Raw genomic sequence first — 18,006 nt, forward strand, 5'->3', positions numbered from 1 at the left:
TGTCTGCTCAGTTTTCCTGACAAGAAAATCTCCAGATGCACACACCTCACTCAGAAGGAATAATTAGGCTTAAAAAAACTTCCTGTGGGAAAAACTCATACATCTCTGTAGGTTTATTGTCAGAATACCAAACTCCACCACGCAAATATAATAGTATCAGCAGCTTTCTTGTTTGTTCTTCCCTCTGTGGAATTCCAAATTGCTATACCCACCACAGGACAAATCTGACATAGTAATTCAGGTTGGTGGGCAGACTCTGGCAGCATTTTCACAGATCTTTCTTCTCCCTTCTTGGTAAGGGGAGGGGAGGAAGAGAGGAAAGAGAAGATGTGAGAAATTTATTAACTTTTTCACAGCCTTCCCTTCCTTCTGCCTGACTCGTGTTTGGGAACTTGCCGGCTTACCTGATATTCTTTCCTGAGTGTTCTGTAAAAGGAAGGGTAAAAGTCACGCTGCAAGATTCTATACAGAAAATCAATAAGAATAAAAGAAAAATTGCACCCCCCAAGGGGCTGTGTGAAATGACAGAATTATGGCATATTGGGAAGGACTGTAGGTGAGGAATCTTGGAGAAGAGAGTTGATGGAAGGATAAACATAGGGACAATTGTTCAGTATTTTTCTGGACTAAGTGAGTGAGAAATTCCTCAAAGTTCCCTTGAGTGAAAGAATGGAAGATGAGTGAAACAATGGAAAACAATGGGTGATGTTACCATTCGTTGCTGCCGTCTACGTACTTGAATGTCCTTGAACGACTGATATATACAGAGAAGATTCAAATTTTTATTGGCACTGTAATTCTTTAACTATGACTCATTTCATTGCAGAAGCTTTCTCAACCTACCCAGAGAGTAGTTCTGTACAAACTTGAATTATTTACCCAACTCTTCTGTAACCTCCAGTTATATTTTTTCCTATTCAGCCACTTCCTGTGGATCAGCCTTCTAGGCTGTTTTCCCTTCTCTTCCTCCAGAAATGCACTCTTGACCTTGAATGGTTTTTATCCAGAGTACTCATTGAACTGGGCACTAACCAATAAATGGAGAATAATGCTTGAACCAATGAAAAGTTAAGGACTCTTTGACTGATAAGCTTAATACCTTTTCTCTGCCCTTCTAGGTTTACAATTCCCCATCTTGGTCTAGACCCCTGGGGGCTTACTAGCATGGCCTGATTGATGAAACATCTTGCTCTGATTTCCAGTTGAATTTGTCCTGTGGGAAGCACCAGTAGGAGATCTAGGGATAGGAGTTGAGGCTGTTTGTTTATTCTTCAAACTTGATTCCTGCTCTCCAGCAGTGTTCCTCGACCAAAGACACAGCCTCAGTCTAAGACCCTCTCCCCACTCTCCTTCCTGGGTATGATAACCACTACTCTGCTTGGTCATTCAGGCCTGGAGTTCATTTGCTCTGGAGTTGGTGCTACCCCTATGAGTTCTCCCATCTCCTCACCCATATCCTTGTCAACAGTCTCTTTATTAGACTCCCTTCAAATTATCCAATTAGAATCTGCCATGTTTGCTGCTGGGACCCTGACTGACAAGTTTGGTGGAATGAAATTTAGCCTACCCAGAAGGTGTATTTATTGAACCATTATAAAAATAAACATAAGCTGAGAAAAAATCATATTAGACTTAAGATATGTAAGAAAGCATTTCATATGTGCTAAGTCACTTCAGTCATGTCCAACTCCATCCGACCCTAAGACTATATAGCCTGTCAGACTTCTCTGTCCATGGTATTCTCCAAGCAAAAATACTGGAGTGGGTTGCCATGCCCTCCTCCAGGGGAATCTTCCAAACCCAGGGACTGAACCCACGTCTGTTACGTCTCCTGCATTGGCAGGCAGATTTTTTTTTTTTAACCACCAGCTCCACCTGGGAAGCCCAAGAAAGCATTAAATTGTAACAAGTAAATCATATCAATAATATGGGTTTCCTATACCTAGGAAGCTTATGATTCCAATCACTGTATTATAAGAAAGGCTGTTTAAAATCTTATAAGATCATCTTTTTTTTAAACTTCTAAGAGAAAAAACCCAAAACCCTGCTTTCTACAAAGGAGTTGAGAAGGGTACAATTTAACCCTAATAGAATGAGATGAGAAGGATGTAGCTGGGATAATTAAAAATTATAAACAAAATTAAAATGAAATAGAAGAATTAAGATCTGTAGTAGAAGAAGCAGTAAAGAGTAGAATTGTCATTGAATAAAATCAAGTCAGTGGTTGCAAAGGAGTCATTTGAAGAGCTTTTTTCATAACACAAAGGAAATATATGCAGAGAAACAGCCATAGATCAGCTGAGATCTAAGTGAAGCTACTAAACAGGTGACATACAAGATAAATATTCAGTAAGCAAAGTTTTCTAATATATCAGAATAATTACTGAGAAAATACAATGGAAAAAGATTCCATTCATGTTAAAAATATAAATAAATTAATAATATAAAATAATTAATATATTCATTTATATTAACCACAAATTGATTTTGGGGGCTGTACAAAGAAAACTACAGAACTTTAGTAATAACAAAAAATGGATTTCACTAGCCGAGGCTCACAGGCTCTAGAGTGCGATCTCAGTACTGGCGGCACACAGGTTAAGTTGCCCTGCAGCATGTGGGGTCTTCCTGGACTGGGGATTGGAACCCATGTCTCATAAACATGAAACTTGGCATTGGTTGCAACAAAGTAAAATGGAAATAATTATATGCCATTGTTTATCAATCTGTTTGTCAAAATCTTTCTTAATGGCCATTCCCAATGCTAGCAGTGTGTAGAGACAACTTTATTGAGTATAATAAATATCAGAGCATTCACCTTTGTAAAATATAAGATTTTTCACAAAATAGCTCAACTATGTGCTTCTTCTAGAACTCTGAACTCATGCTAAGAATCTACCCTAAGGAAATAACCCAAGATGTGGTCAAAGTGGTGTGTACAAATATGTTCACTCTAGCACAAACAATTGGAAATAACCTAAATGTCTGACAATAAGAATGGCTAAATAAATTATGTGTAGGGAGAACACTACTGCTGTCTCCATGTCACCATTTCACTTTATAGACAACTTCTGTCCACACTCCCACTTGGGAAGTGCTGGCAAAGAAAATATATTAAATTTTTTCATTGTTTACTCGCTTCTTTCCCAGAGAGAAATAGCTTATGGTTTTCATAGGGCATCAGATCGATGGACCATATGCCACAGAGGTAGAGTAGGATTATTAGGAAAGGCCAGACCTCCACCCCTGCTTCCTCACAAGCAGTGTGCTCTGCCTCAGTATAAAGACCCACAGGCTCCCACATTCTCCATTCTGCACCAACTGGATTAATGTGGCAGGTCTAGAGTTTCCATGTGAGTGGCCATAGCTAAGTGTCTCAGAATTCACTTTGTAAGCTCAGTTATTCAGATAGACATCTAATATTAGGGGATGTGGTGGTGGGCAGGGGGTAATTCTCAGATCCTACTCTCTTTCTCCAAGCTAACTTCTCTGGGAAGTTCAAATTCTGAGAATTATGAGGCCTTTTTTGATAGGGGTACTTTGTTCCATACACAGTGCTTTATGCCCATATTCTACTTCCATGTTAAAAAACACGATTGGATTAACACCCTCAACCTTCAATACTAGGGGACACCTGTAAGTGAAATAATATCAATATAGCCTGAGAATTATGGTTATTTTTACAGCAACTGCTATTAGGAAAATGCTATATGATATCTAATGGAAAGGCAAGTAAATCAGACCTCATTTCAGCAGTATAGAAAGCCAAAATACATTTGCAAGAGAAAAGCATATAAAAATTCTGGATAATTCTTTTTTTAATCTTTTCAAGCTTTGTTGAACTGGAATGAAAATAAGTGAAGTTCTCACAGCTCAGGTCATAATGCCCAAGACAGGGAAGCATCCAAGGAAGTTGGTGCCTTCGGCTTTAATAGGCGACAGGATTAAAGGAGAAAAAGCTTAGACTACATACAGCGTAGGAATAGCATCAGATAACCTGCCACATAAAGCTGGGACCAAGGAAGGCAACTCTTTTGATGTGTAGACAGGGATAATTTCTGCTGCCATCCATAAGGAGGTAACTAAGAAAAATTTCCAATCTCAGTCTTGACTTGTAGGGAGCAGACAAAAATGGAGAATTTGTAACTGCCAGTCAGTCTTCACATGGGTTTGGAGCTGGAATTTGATGGCCCCAAATACCTAATTTGGTCATGAATTTGGTTTAAAGTGTTCCCAAGGATCTGGCAGAATCACATACAAATCCCCTCTGTAGAATCATACCACAGAAAAAAATTCTGGGATCACAGATCATGATCTGTCTCTTTCTCCCCCTGTCCCTGCCTCACACACACAGACACACACAAGTCTGAGGTATCAAGCCACCATGAAATATCACTCATAGAAACAAAAATCAGGCAATTAGATCTGCAAAGATGGTGGATATTCAAATGACCAGATGTGGAATACAAGTTTAACATTTTTAAATAAAAGAAATGGCTAAAAGCATGACTAAGGAACAAGGGACTAGAAAAATAAACAAGCAAGCAGATTAGAAAAAAGAGACATAAGACTTCTAGAAATTAAAAATACAATGAATACAGTTAGAAATTAAACGAATGGATTAAAAACCAGATTGTGTGTGTTAGTCTCTCAGTCATGTCTGACTCTTTGTGACCCCATGGACTGTATAGCCCACCAGGCACCTCTGTTCATGGGAATCTCCAGGTAAGAATACTGGAGTGGCTTGCCATTCCCTTCTGCAGGGGGATCTTCCCCACCCCGTGATCTAACCTGGACCTCCACATAGCTGGCTCAGATTCTTTACAGTCTGAGCCACCAGGGATTAGACACGTAGTAATTCCAATCTTGGGAATTTGTCATAAGGAAACAAATTAACAGCAGAGCAGTAAAAAAAAAAAAAAAAAAAATGTCACACACATGTTCACTGTGTCAATGTCTACAAAGAAAACCTTGGGAATAATCTTCATGGCTTAATCTTTAAGATTAATAATGCTTTCACTAAATAAAATCTGTTAAGCTTCTAAAGCTTCCCTGATAGTTCAGTTGGTAAAGAATCTCCCTGCCCTGGTTCAATTCCTGGGTCAGGAAGATCAGCTGGAAAAAAGCAAATTAGATATCTGAAAGAATTAGTGAATTAATCAATGAGTCAATTAACTTGTGTTAATATTTTTAATAACATGTACAGACTGACAGAGATTCACTCAGTCATGTCCAGCTCTTTTCAACCCCATGGACTATAGCCTGCCAGGCTCCTCTGTCCATGGGATTTCTCAGGCAAGAATACTGGAGTGGGTTGCCATTCACTTCTCCGGGGGATCTTCCCCAACCCTTGACTGAACCTGGGTCTCCCAGATTGCAGGCAGATTATTTACCGTTTGAAGCACCAGGGAAGCCCAGTAATATCCACAGATATATGTGTTTATATTATGATTTATTATTTTAAGTTTACATAATTTGCCTTTGATTTCAATTTTCAGAGGACTTTTACTTATAAAATTAGATTATCCTGAAAATAATCCCATGGGATTTTTAGAGGGGACATTAATCCCCAAATTCTTTGAAAGTAGGGGTAGAAATTTATTTTTGGTCCCCCACAAATTATTACATGCAATCAACAGATATTGAATCTGTTGAATAAATATGGTTAAATCCATTCAGTGCTTCTCTAATCTGTAATGCATTTGAACAAAATATCTACTCTCTCTTTAAAATTTTTTCTCCAACTTAAAAGTAGTTCTTTTTCACAAGTGATTTTCAAATCACAAAATTGAAGTTTCTGGAATGGAAACAACATGTGTAAAGACCATTTAATTGGGTACCTAGAGACCTAGATCTGCCCTGATGTAGTCATTTGAATTTGGACAAAGGAAGAGGTATAGTTGAATTAGGTAAATATTGATGGAGTGTCTGCCAAGTGCCAGACATTGTTTGGTAACTTACATATGTTATGATCTCAGCAGTCTTTGGAGAAAATGTCCCAAATTGATCGTTTCTGTGTGTGTAACACAATGTGTAAAAGAATCATCATTTATTAGGTGCTGTATTTTGGGTCAGGCAATGTGCCAGTTACTTGACATACATTTTTTTTTTTTTTAACCTCAATGGTTAACCAATTGTTCCAGCATTTACATGGCATTTTCTCATAGAAATCTCTCTGGCAAGCAGTAGAGTGTCAATGAAATAACCCCTGGCATCTGCTCTGTCTCAAATGCTTCTTCAAGATCCATGGTCGGAAGAGGGGCCATAACAAAGAGAAAGACCAACCAGCTTTCCCCCACAGCCTGCATTAGAGGGGAATAGGGGGCTGATACCTCTACTCCCCAAAATAAGAGTGGGAAGCAGCAACTCAATGGGGGCTTCCTGTCAGTGTCTTAGGAGGGTGGCAGGAATTACAAACCTAGGTCCACTATTCTTAGAACCTGTAAAGGATCTGCAAACTTTTGCTCACCTTTTGTTTTAACTTCATTTGTGAAAATCATCTCATGTAATTGGGCTCTACCAGAGCTTTCTGGAAAAACCCAAATAAGTCTCTGAAGGAAATAAAATCTAATGTAGATTTTGGTGGCCAAGAACAATTTGAAACCCAAGCTAGAATCATGGCAGGAGTCCAGCTGGCCTAAGATACAGAAGGAACAGAGCAATGCAGTCCAAGTGGACATGAGCCTCCCATCCCCAGAAATATAGGTGAAAGCTTTAAACAGAGTAATAACAATAGCAAATGCCTATATGGTACTTTTATGTGTATGTATAATTTATATTTTGTTAATATATATAAATACATATATTTTCTATATTTAATCCTTTCTGGTGAGTATCATTGTTAGTCTCATTTTTTAGATGAAGACACATCTACTAAGATCACAGGTAACCTGTGGCAGAGCCAGAGTTCACGTGCAGGCAGTCTGACTCCAGAGTCCTAGCTCTTTACCATTCGCTCCACCGCCTCTCACATACTGATCAGATACTCTTATTCCCATAATGTACAGAGAACTTCAATGACGAACACATTCTATGTGCCACATGTAATCCACAACAGTTGCATAGTACTCATAGGCTGAGAATTCCCAGGAAACTTCGGTCTGCAGATTTTTTCACCTCACGTTTATACAAACCTAGGTATGACTCAATAATCAAAGCTCAGCTTCTTCGTATGCCCGATCACTCCTGCACTCATTCATTCAGATATCATCACAAAAAAGGCAGAGCTCTGGTGCCAGCCTCTCCCATGATCACACTGTGATCTCTAACTGTGGTTGCCTTCCTCTGAACCAAGCGTCAAAAGCTGTATGCTGGCTTTACTGTAACCCGTGGCTCCATGATGAGCTTCCCAGGTGGCTCAGTGATAAAGAACCTGCCTTCCAATGCCTGAACCACAGGAGACGTGGGTTCAATCCTGGGATGGGAAGATCCTCTGGAGAAGGACATGGCACCCCACTCCAATATTCTTGTCTGGAGAAACCCATGGACAGAGGAACCTGGTTGGCTACAGTCCATGGGGTCAGCGAAGAGTCGGACATTACTGAAGCGACTGAGCATGCACACATTGTTCCATAATAATGAACCCTCTCCAATTCGGCAGGAGTAGTGGAAGATCATTTACTTTGCTGGCCTAGAGGTCTACCTCTCTTCTATAAAATCTTCCTTTACTCTCATTGACCCTTGCTCCTTCAAGGCCCACCATGGCACACACCTCTGTTATGATCATCTGATGCTGGTGGTTTCCAGCAAGAAGCAGCAAGAGAACCCTGAAAAATGTAAGTAATCTGTGAGCTTGTCTCTGATGATAGCTGCAGAGGACTGGCCAGTAGGTATGTGGAGGTGAGTGTAAAAATAATCAACGAGGGGTGTGGTTGGGGAGGAAATTGTACAATATATATACAGTAGGTGATAGAAATAACTAAAGGAGAATAAAGCCAACTTCTTAGACACTACCAGAAAATAGTTTGGGCCTGGGAAGAGGTCTAGAGGCTGAGGAGCCTGAGATCTCCTTGCACTCCCCTCCTCTTTCTCTTCTGTCCCCTTCCACCTCTGAAAAGTGAAAGTCGCTCAGCCGTGTCTGACTCTTTGCAACCCCATGGACTATGCAGTCATTGGAATTCTCCAGCCAGAATACTGGAGTGCGTAGCCTCTCCCTTCTCCAGGGATCTTCCCAACCCAAGGATCGAACCCAGGTGAGCCACAAGGGAAACCCCTTCCACCTCTAAACATCTTCTGTTTTGGTGATCAGAGTAGGGATTTAAGATCAGATACTCAATACCAAGGACTTCCCAGGTGGCGCTAGTGGTAAAGAATCTGCCTGTCAATGCAGGAGATGCAAGAGACAGGTTCAATCCCTGGGTTGGGAAAATCCCCTGGAGGAGGAAATGGCAACTCACTCTAGTATTCTTGCCTGTAAAAATTGCATAGACAAAGGAAACTAGCAGGCTACAGGCCATGGGCTTGCAAAGAGTTAGCAACTGAGCACACACGCACTCAATACCAACAAGTAGATTGACTCCTTCCCTAATATTCTTTCAGCACTCAGAACCCATCTTCCCATGAATACTGAGAGTTAAAATATAGTCACTTCTTAGGAGAAATCTAACTGGAAACAGAAATATATATGTCCACTCAACTGCAACTGGACATCAAGCTATTCCCTAACTCAAACCTGCTCATTTAAATTACAGTGCCCTTCATTTCCAAGACATAGCTCAGTCTTCAGTCAGGAAAAGTATGTCTTACCATGCAAACCCTTCTGATGGTGGAGTGGAAGACATTGAGTCAAAGAAATGAAGTTTCATCCCCATACCCCCTAGCTGCCTTCCCATGGAGAATGACACTGCGAATCCCAAATAAAGTCTGCAGTGTATACCCAGTTCTTCCATTCATGGTCATGATTGATTTCAAATTAAGTGCTGGTGTCTGTCTCATATTGTCCCCAGAGTACTGTCAAGTTTGTTTTCAGAAGAAACTTTTCAGAGTATGTAATAGGCCCCAATAACAAAAAAGAATGTTGATAACCAGAAAGAGAAGCAAGGTGTATTACTATTGCAACGACATCCTTCTGTAGAGATCAGGGGAATACGACAAGCATGACTCCTGTTATTGTTCTTGCACTCAGCTGGGATGGAGCGGACTGTGAAAGTGTATCCTCAGGTATTTTCACTTCATGCATTTGGCATTGTTATTAGTTATTACATTTAAGATACACTGGTCTGTTTACTTCTCATGTTTCCTCACAGAGAAAATGTTAACTGTGGAAAAGGAATATTTGATGTTACAAATTATCTAGCTTGCTAGTCTCATTTCCCTTTTAGTATGCAATTATTTGTTTAGCTTCCCTTAGCAAATGAAATTTCAAGGGCATTCCAAGGAATATAAAAAATGTAAAAAGGAAGTAGAGCCCCATAGAATTTTTCTTTCCTCTTCTTCCTTTTTTTTCCCTTTTTTTTTCTTTGTATTCAGAAACAGTCTTGAATCATGCATATGTATGAATCAACAAAATCAGGTTAGCCAAGAAACTGAAAATTGCACTCCACTAGAACATTTGTCTTGCTCTAGAGATCTTTGTTTCGGATTTGAAGGACTAATAAATAATCACCAGCATGACTGGAACAGATATTTTTTATGGACATGGATTGTTAACAGTCTTTTTAGCTTCTCTTAAGGACTAGACTCCTCACTTGTCAATACCTGAAACTCTGTTAACATTGTCCAAAACATACACTAACAAGGTATATTTAAACTGCCATAAGTTAAAGTGGGGCTACTAGAGATTTAGACAAAGCAGAATAAAATGTAAAAGGATCAAAGAGAGCTAGATGCTAGATAAATAAATAGATCAATGAATAAATATATCAAGCCGGTCAATCCTAAAGGAAATCAACCCTGAATATTCATTGGAAGGACTGATGCTGAAGCTCCAATACTTCGGCCACTTGATGCAAAAAGCCAATTGATTGGAAAAGACCCTGATACTGGGAAGGATTGAGGGCAGGAGGAGAAGGATGTGGCAGAGGATGAGATGGTTAGATAGCATCACTGACTCAATGGACATGAATTTGAGCAACTCCAGGAGATAGTGGAGGACAGAGGACCCTGCCATGATGCAGTCCATGGGGTCACAAATAATTTGACATGACTTAGCAACTGAACAACAAGAAGTATATAAGTAACGATAGATTTAAATAGATCAATACTTGAAAAGAATGCATATAACAAAAAGTAATTAGCTAATCATCATTTTCTTCTTAAGGCAAGAGGAAACTTCTTTCTCCAGCAGAATTAACCAGGATCACAGAAAGCACAGAATAGAAAACTCAAAATGCTGCTCCTATGTTTGCATTGATGGTGCGCCTGCATGTACTTTTCTTGAGAATACATATGCAATGTTCTTTCTTTCTAAGCTCTTACAAGTCACTCCCAATGGAGGCCAAAATTGATCAATTGCAGAGACCAAAATAGGTAAGAAATAGCAGCTAACAGTCGTCCTGGTGTCACTGGGATGATTGCTTGTTGCCTTCTTCTTAAACTGCATGAGTAAGTGCAAATGGGGCACCTGGCCCCAGACTTGCCCTCTTCCTGCCCATCTCAGTTGGAGCACAACCCTGCTGGGCATGCCCAGTCCAGTTCAGCTGAAGGCCATCTTTCCATCCGCTTCTTCAGTTCCTGGTGTTACCCACAATTTACTTTGCTCTCATTAATGGATGATGATACAGGATAAGAGGCAGAATCAAATCTAGTGTTTTAGGACAATGCTGTGCACTTTCTTCTTCCCCATTAATCACAAAGAGATATGCTGGTTTCAAAGCCAGCTCTCTGATTGTGAATTATGTAAATTTGGAAAGGTTTGTTGAGCTCTGAGCCTCAGTTTACTCCTCTGTACGATCAAGCTATGTATTAGCTCTCTCTCCAGACTGCTGTGAAGTGGGAATGAATAAATCAAATGAAAATGCCTAAAATAGTATGTGGCACATAGAAAGCAGTTTATAAGTGGTTATTATTATCATTTATTTATTCATTCATTCCACAAACATATTTTTGAGGTTTTCACATGTATACGTTTGGTGAAGTTATGAGGATTTTAAAAAATAAGACAAGATGGTGACCTTTCTAAAAGCTCCTGTTCTAGCAGAAGAAACAGATGAGTAGTTAAATACCTACTGTCCATAATATATAATCAAAACGTGTCAAGAAATGCATATGTGTAATTAGAATTTGAAAATAAGCTGAAAGAGAGAGTGGGAAAACTACTTTAAAAATGATGAATGCACTTTTTCTTAAGTTTGATGAAAATCATCAACCCACAGAAGCAAGAAAAACTTCAGTTGAGCCCAAGAAGGAAAATACAAAGAAAATTTTGCCAAGACACATACACATATAGTCAAATTGCAGGAAAAACAAAGATAAATGGAAAATCCTATAAGCATTCAGAGAAAAACAGACATATTGCAGGGAACAACATTAAGAATGATTTCTGATTGGAAATAATCCAAGCCAGTAGACAGTGACTTATAGCATTAAATTGCTGATATAAAAACTTTTCAACTTAGAACTATATAGCCATTGAAAACGTATTTCAAAACTGAAAGTGAAATAAAGATATGCCCAGATAAACAAAAGTGGAGAGAAGTCATAACCAGCAGATCCACATTGCAAGAAATCTTCCTTAGGCTAAAGGAAATAATTCCAGAAGGAAAGACAGATCTATAGAAAGAAATAAAGAACATAGGAAATGGCAAATTTTTGGGGAGATAGGATTTACAAATGTTTTTCTTTAATTTCTTTAAAAGATATATATATAAAGAATTATTGTGGAGTTAGTAACTTACATGTCATATATTTAACAACAGTTGTACAAAAGTAGGGAGGGAGATAAATGGACATATGTTGTTATGTTGAGAAGGAAATGGCAACCCACTCCAGTATTCGTGCCTGGAAAATTCCAAGGACAGAGGACCCTGGCGGGCTACAGTCCATGGAGTCACAAACAGTCGGCCATGACTGAGCACACATGCTGTTTTGTCTCTTATATTAAACATGACTTGGTATAATATCATGGGCTTCCCTGATGACTCAGTTGGTGAAGAATCCTCCTGCAACGCAGGAAACCCTGGATTGATTCCTGGGTTGGGAAGATCCCCTGGAGAAGGGAAAGGCTACCCACTCTAGTATTCTGGCCTGGAGAATTCCATGGACTGTATAGTCCATGGGGTCTATAGTCTGTGGAGTTGCAAAGAGTCAGACACGACTAAGTGACTTTCACTTTCAGTGTAATATCAAGTTAAGATAGACTGTGAGAGATTAAGGATGTATATGTAATGTCTATAGCAACTACTAAAAAATAAAGTAGGATAGCTAAAAGTTAATAAAGGAGACAAAATGGAAAAATAAATATTCCCTTAATCCAAAAGAAGCTGGAAACACAGGAACAAAGAACAAACAGAAAACAAACAGCAAAATGGCAGATTTAAACTCATCAGCATGAATAATTGCAGTAAATGTAAACAGATACACACAACAATTGAAAATCAGAGATTATCAAACTAGATAAAATGGGGAAATACATCCACAAGAAACAGTTGAAATGTAAAGATACAGAGGGTTGAAGGTAAAAGGATAGAAGAGACATCTCATACAAATGTAAATATGCAAAAGCTGGTATGGCTACATTGATATCAGACAAAATGGAGTAAAAATGAGATATTACTGAAATAAAGGAAAACATTTAATAATGATATATGGGTCAATTTATTAAAAGATGTAATAATATTTAATGAGTATGTATGCAGCAGCAGAGCTTCAAAAGACACAGAGCAAAACCTGACTGAACTAAAAGAAGAAATAGATAAATACATGCTATATTTGGATATTTCAACACTCCTCTCTCAATAATTGATAGAACAAGTAGAGAGAAAAGTCATACAGATATGGAAAACTCAAATAACACTATCAGTCCACTTTGACCTATGTAACATTAACAGAATATGTCACCTAACCAGAGCAGAATACATATTCTTTTTAAATACACATGGAACTTCCATTCACCAAAATGAACAGTATAAACCAAATCAAGTCTCTATTTCTGTTTCAAACAAATAAAATTATAGAGTGTGCCTTCTGATCATAGTGAGATATAAAGCAGAGAAACAGCACCATAATTTTTGTTTGAAAAGATTAATAAAATCGATAAGCCCCTAGAAAGACAATTTTAAAAGGAAAAAAGAAAGAAAGAAGCTATCAGATTACAAAAAGACATGGAGGAAGCTTAAATGCATATTACTAAGTGAAAGAAGCCAACCTGACTACATACTATATGACTCCAACTATATGACATTATGGAAAAGTCAAAACCAAAGGGATAGTAGAAAGGTCAGTGGTAGCCAGGGGTTTAGAGTGAGGGAGGAAGGAGTCAGTGGTGCACAGTGGAGTTTTAGGGCAGTAGAAACTGCTCCGCATGATACCGTGAGAGTAGATTTATATTATTGTATTTCTCAAAACCCATTATACAAATGTCCCATACAGACAATGAAGCCTAATAAAAACTACGGACTTTACTCAACAGTAATGAATCAATGCTGGCTTATCATTGTAACAAATAAATAACACTAATTCAAGATGTTAATAATAAGGGGAAATTGGGAAAAGAGGTATTTGGGAACTCTGTACTTACCACTTAATTTTTTAGTAAACATAAAATTGCTCAAAAATAGTCCATCTTTTTTTGAAAAGGGAAAGATAAAAGAGAAATAAACAGCATCATGAAAAAGGAGACGTTATTACACATTTTACACATATTTAGAAGATAAGGGAATATTGTGAAAACTTTGGGCCTCTATTTGATGGCATACATTAAATGGACAAATTTCTTGAAAGACATCACTTACTGACACTGAAACAAGAAGAAGCAGAAAATATAAATAGCCCTATATCTGTTTAAAAACTAAGATCCATAATTTAAAACAGTCCCAGGTGATTTTACTTGTATATTTTATCAAAAATTTTGAAAATAAACATTACCAGTCTTACAGAAGATATTTCAGGAGGTAGAGAATGAAGAAATACTTCTCTGCTTGCTTTATATCTTCAGCATAATTCTGATCATATTAGCTGACAAAGATATCACAAGAAAGAGAAATTGCAAACCAATAATTCTAACAAAATATTAATAAATTAAAGCTAGTAATAGTTGAAAAGAGTAATGCCACATGATCAAGTGGGGTTTGTCCCAGGAATTTAAAGTTGATTTAGTACTCAAAAACTAATCAATTAAACTCATCATATTAAGAGAATGAGAAAAACCAAATTATCATCTCAATAGATACACAAAAGTTAACTTGATTCAATGGTGAAAAGCTGAATACTTTCCCCCTAAATTCATAAACAAGACAAGAATGTCTGTTCTCACTACCACTTTTCCACACTGTATATTTGCCTTGCAAATGCAGCAAAGCAAGAGAAAGAAATAAAAGCATACAAACTATACAAGGACATAAGAATATTTATTCACAAACAATATGATTATGTATGTGAAAAATCCTAAGGACCTCCCATACCAAAGAGAGCTACAAGAATCAGTGATTGTTGAATCAGTTGTTGCTGATTCAACAAGTATCAGTTTACAAGGTACATGCAAATTTTTATTTAAAATTCATTGAATTTTAATATACTAGTGATTAATATACTAATTAATGAAATCTGAAATAGTGCTTTAATAATAGCACTATGAACACTAAATGCAAATATTTAACCTATAAATTACCAAAATATGTATAAGATCTGTACCTTGAAAATTATGAAACACAAGAAAAATTAAGATAACCTAAATTAATGGAAAGATACACATGGTCAAGAAGCAGAAGTTTTAATATTGTTAAGATATTATTATGGGCTGAATTGTGTTTTCCCATAATTCATAAACTAAAATATAAGTCTACAAAAAGACTTATAGAAGAATGTTCATAACATCTTTGTTCATAGCAGGCGTAAACTGGAAACCACCCAACTGTCGATCATGAGATGAATAGGTAAGCATATTGAGACATGTTTATACAACTGATACAGCTCTGCACTAAAAACAAACTCCAAATAGACTTAAAACAGTATGCAAATTGTGTCTCAATAAAATTGAAATTTATATTCCTTCAGAAGTTGAGAATTATTAGGAAGAAAAGCAAAGCAGGGAGAAGAAATGGAAAGTTCAGGGGAGAGTGGGTTTCTGTTCTACATAGGATGAGCCAGAAAGTCCTCTTCTGCGTGGCGCCGAAGGAAGACATTTGAAGGAAGTGGTTAACTGAGGAGAGGATGTTCCAGGCAGAGGCGTCGGAAAGTGCAGAGGCCTTGAAGCAAGAGCATGCTTGTCTTTCTCAAGGAGCTGCAAGAAGGTCAGTGTGGCTTGAGTGATGCTGAGTGTTCCGGATGGAGTGTTGAGCGGTTAGCTACAGGGTTTCAGATGTTGTAAGTCATTGTGAAGACCAGCGTTTGGCTCTGGGCATGATGAGAAACCGTAGGAAGACTTTGAGTGGGTGGATGGCAAGATCTTTTAAGAAGGCTGTGTAACGAGAATCACCTCGGTAATGGGGAGTGAGTGTGACGCAAACACAAAGAGGTGAGTTAGCAGACTATTTCAGTGGCTTGGACAAGAGTACCTGGCAATGGTGAAAAGTGGTCATGGACTGTGTATACTTTGAAAGGAGTGCCAACAAGATGTGCTGGGGAACAGGATATTTTATATGAGAAAAAGAAAGAATCCAAGAATGATTCTGAGTTTTTAGCCTGGTCTCTGTCAGGATTTGAACCTAGGCAGTGTTGCTCCAGAACTGGCAAGTACTTTCAGCTGTCTTCTGCTCCCAGAACTCTGCTGATAAGTCATTGCTGCTGCCTGTCCACTGCAGCTCAGCATGGGGACAGGCCCCACCCCTTCAGAATCATTCAGGCTCACCTTCTCTCCAAAACCTGCCTTTTCCACCTTGTCATCACCGGTCAAATCCCACTTCTGCCTTTATGCCCAGCTCCTCTGGACTTGGCTTTCACTTAGACCATCTGGCTCACAGCTCCATTTTTGTCCATATCCTTTGCACCCTGTGCTGGCTTGCTGCTGCTGCTTAGCCTCTAAGCTGTGTCCAACTCTTTGCAATCCAGTGGACTGTAGCCTGCCAGGTTCCTCTGTCCATGGGATTTTCCAGGTGAGAATACTGGAATGGGTTGCCATTTCCTTCTCCAGGAGAAATTCCCAACCCAGGTGGATCTTTACCACTGAGCCAGGGAAGCCCATGCCCTGACATCTTAGGTTAGTGCTAACTCAAACTTTTGCAAGAAATCCCAGGTCTGGCAAGAGGTCATGACAGCTTATATTGACCAAGAGAGAAATTCAGATAATCATAAGATTTCAAGGCAGGACATTGTGGGTAAAACCATGCTCTGCACAAGGTACCCAGCCAAAGGGTCAGTTGGGGTCTGAAATCCAGCCCATGCTTTGTCTTCTGAGTCCTGAGTCCCAGTGCTCAGCTGCAGCCTAGATGTAGCAGAATCTTTTCTTAATTTGTCCACTCAAAGGAAATGCCTTGTATTTAAGGCACTTTTCCCAAAGCCAATGTAGTAGTGTATTGGTTGCTCAGTTGTGTCTGACTCTCTGCGACCTCATGGACTATAGCCCACCAGGCTCCTCTGTCCATGGGATTCTTCAGGTAAGAATACTGGAGTGGGTAGCCATTCCCTTTTCCAAGGGATCTTTCTGACTCAGGGATCAAACTCAAGTCTCCTGCATTGCAGGTGGATTCTTTACCATCTGAGATACCAGGGAAGCCCCGTCCAAAGGCACCATATTATACAAAAGAAGTCCCTGTTTCATAGCCAGACAAGCAAGATTCTGATTCACAAAGGTTGGACTTTTTTCTCTAGAAACAACAGTTGAAAACCTTAATAGAGCACCTTAAACTGCTGTCTCTCTTGCTTAAAATTTTTGAAAAATTTAAGTTGAAAGAGGACACCAAGATTCATTGATACCAACATATCAGAAGGCCATTTTCCTAGGTAGCATCCCTTACCTTTCCCACCTCGGCACGTTGTTGCTTCTCCTCCACTCCAGAGGTGCTAACAGCTTTTCTTTCTGCTGAATATGGCTGCTTTTTCTCTGATGTTGTCTCAATTGAACCTGAGAAGCTGACATAATTGTGCGACTCATATCTAGTGAAAGTTGAACTTTGAACAGTAACTGGAGATCTGAGCAGATAAAGGCATCTGACAAGAGTCTGTACTTGACAACACCAGCATGCCTTCTCTTTTGAATAATAACATGAGTGAGTCAACGCCCTTTATTTCCCTGCCAGTACAATGTTGAATTCAAGTGTTAGTATGACCTGACTGTTTATCGAGTAAGAACTCAATTAATTTGTGTCCAGACTCATTAATTGTTCTTAATTCACATTTGATCGTTGTATTTGGTCCCTGACCTCTGGCCCCACTCTTGCATGGAAATCTCTCTCTCTCAGTAGAAACACATCACACACTCTGGCATACAGCCATTCACTGTCGATTCTGGATGGGACTCTTTCCTGTCACTGCAGCTGCTGAATTTCCTTGGACATAACTCAGTGATAGGTTCATAGAGGCTTCTTTTATAAAGATGGAATTTAAAAAATTATAAATCCTGATAAGCTCTTTCCATGGTATTATAATTCATGAATGAAGGCTGGTGTAAAGAGCACTAAACTAAATGCATCACACACACCAGGTACTTAGTGAATGATAAAGGAACAATAGTAATAGCCCTCCCCATAACTAGCTTGTGATCCAGGACAGGTCACATCATCTGGTAAGGCCTCAGTGTCCTAGTCTAATATCAAGAAGCTCTAAAAGAAGGGTTCTAAATTCCCAAACACTTTCGGTTTTCTAAAGCATTCCTCGGGCAAATTAAAGACGAAGATTGAAAGACAAGCTGCTGGAACTCAAATGGCCTTTGGAAGTTTCTTTTATCAGTCACTATGTGGACAACTTTGAAGACTG

This window comes from Cervus canadensis, chromosome 2 (genome assembly GCF_019320065.1).
Source record: "Cervus canadensis isolate Bull #8, Minnesota chromosome 2, ASM1932006v1, whole genome shotgun sequence".
In the NCBI taxonomy this organism is placed as follows: domain Eukaryota; kingdom Metazoa; phylum Chordata; class Mammalia; order Artiodactyla; family Cervidae; genus Cervus; species Cervus canadensis.